The sequence below is a fragment of the Penaeus japonicus genome, unplaced genomic scaffold, assembly GCF_977035675.1.
Source record: "Penaeus japonicus unplaced genomic scaffold, GWHDUDI00000001_assembly GWHDUDI00000006, whole genome shotgun sequence".
NCBI lineage: Eukaryota > Metazoa > Arthropoda > Malacostraca > Decapoda > Penaeidae > Penaeus > Penaeus japonicus.
In genome coordinates, this window is record NW_028234408.1 from 5,628,051 (window position 1) to 5,630,550 (window position 2,500).

The window sequence follows — 2,500 nt, forward strand, 5'->3', positions numbered from 1 at the left end:
TGGGACCCAAAGTTAACTTCCAGACTAGCTAGCAAAACAGGCAAAAACCTAATTGACTTCATATCTGAAAAAATAAGGAAAGAAGTGTTACTAGACTTAGTGATAGGGTAATCCAGCTTAAGCCACCTCTTATCAGATATAGTCTCAAACTTGGGAAGTGACCATCTACATATTCTGGTAAAAGGTGACACTAAAAAGAAAAAATACCCATAATTAAAGGAAAAGAGATGGATCTTAAATGATACACACTGAGTTAAATATAGAACAGAGATAAGTAATATGCAAATAATCAACTCACTTAAAAAGACTGGAGAAACATTCTTAAAGTTTGAAGTCAATAAAAATCATAATCTTAGTCCATCATTAGATCATAAAGTTTCTCAGATAACCAAATAAAACCCCCACAAAGCAATTGATGATTGAAACCATCAAGAACTATAACCCAATCATGAATAAATAAACACTATAATAGATAGGGTTATAAAAACTTAAAACTGGCATGATACCACCCAGAACTTGAAAAACTTTTTTTAACATTCTTCAATACAAACATACAGCCAATACAAAAACACTTCCAAAAGCTAATAAAACACAGTCTATTTGACTTTCAATAGAATATTCACAAATTGATGAAAAATGAAAGAAACAAAATCTATTGCAGCAACGATTTGCATATAAAAAAACAATATAGAAACGCCTTAACAACACAGAAATATCAAAAGCAGAACTACCCCATACAACAAGGAATGAAACACATATATAACAATAGACTAACACATTCAGTAATTTTCACAGACCCAAAATCAGAATTACAATCAATAGAGAACCTTAAACATTATAGGACATGGCAAATCCCATAACTATAACTAATGGTTGAAAAAGAAAGAAAGAAAGAAAGAAAGAAAATTAAGATTCAAACAAAGCTAGAAGACAAGTTCAGAAAAAATCCTAGTAAGAAAAGACTACTTATTAAAAAAAAAAAGATAACAGTCCAGAACCAAGGCTAAGGTGGTCCAAAGAAGACGTATGTCTGACAAACTAAAGACAACACACACATGACTAAATCAACTCCAATACAAAATTAAAATTGAAAATTACCCATGGTACAAATAAAACAAGAAAACTGAGCGCACTTACTATTCCAATGCCCAAGATTCCATCCACACAGAACAGAATTAATAGAGACACACACACACACACACACACACACACACACACACACACACACACACACACACACACACACACACACACCAAAAAAAAAAAAAAAAAAAAAAAAAAAAAAAAAAAAAAAAAAAAAAAAAAAAAAAAAAAAAAAAAAAAAAAAAAAAAAAAAAAAAAAAAAAAAATAATAATAATAATAATAATAATAATAATAATAATAATAATAATAATAATAATAATAATAATAATAATAATAACCGAACAACAAATCTTTTGATTACAGACACGGATCACTCGCCTTCTAAGAACTACTGCATTCCAAGATACAAAAAAAAAAAAAGCTTTCTAAGAGGGACAGAGATATACTAGACATCACTTCAAAAAACAGAAGATCAAAAGAAGAAAAATAGGAGAATGAAAAAGAAGAGATTATAACCCCCCTAAAAGAAGAAAGAAGATGACAACATGTAAGGAACTTGTTTTCTGATAGACATATAGTACATCTACTTATATAGGTTTTCTCCCAGTGTTGGTGTTTATAGCAAAAGTGAGAGATAAAAAAATTGTAAAACTGACAGTGAGTATTACCATGACGGAAATGTATCATTAGTTGAAATGCAGGAGGAAAGGTAGCACCTAGAACACTTTGTGTTTATATGCTGGTACGTTTAGTAATGAATATGAGCTGTGAATATGTAGCAAGAAGTTATGCCTTTATGTTTAAAAAAAAAAGTGCTAAAACGTGCCTAAAAATGCTCAGATAGTTATAATTGTCCATCATGACATTACATATCTTTAATCTAATGCCAATAATTTCTTTTGTTTAATTTGTCATACTAAATGAGCCTGAATGACCCCATGACTCAATGCAGATATATATATATATATATATATATATATATATATATATATATATATATATATATATATATATATATATATTTTTTTTTTTTTTTTTTTTTTTTTTTTTATTTTTTTTTTTTTTTTTTTTTTTTTTTTTTTTTTTTTTTTTTTTTTTTTTTTTTTTTTTTAAAGATTTAAGAGGGAGCCATATAAGCAAGGACTAGCTATTTGGAGGTGTGGGGGGGGGGGAGGGACATGTTGATTATAATATTAAGAGCCACTGCCCTAGACATGTTAGAAATAAATGATATGGTGCCTTGTTCAATAGATACTTATCTTTGATTTCATTAAGAACTTTGATATCATTTACTCTGTATGGTAACGTGAAACACTTAAATGATCTTAAAGTTAAAGATCATCCAAGCCCCATTTAATCACACTATTGTTTTGTGATAATCTTCTTGGAGAAAAAAGAAGAAAAGTAAAGAAACTA

General features: G+C 28.5%; 1 protein-coding gene across 2 annotated transcripts in view; it reads left to right on the plus strand.

Annotated features, from left to right (window-relative positions):
- The window catches only part of LOC122243581 (uncharacterized), an 18,214-nt gene that overhangs the window by 1,824 nt on the left and 13,890 nt on the right, over positions 1 to 2,500 (plus strand). For both annotated transcript variants that reach the window (XM_086537615.1, XM_086537616.1), the window contains exon 2: positions 1,448 to 1,631. The gene's annotated coding sequence lies outside the window, so the exon portion shown is untranslated. The remainder of the gene's footprint in view (positions 1 to 1,447; positions 1,632 to 2,500) is intronic.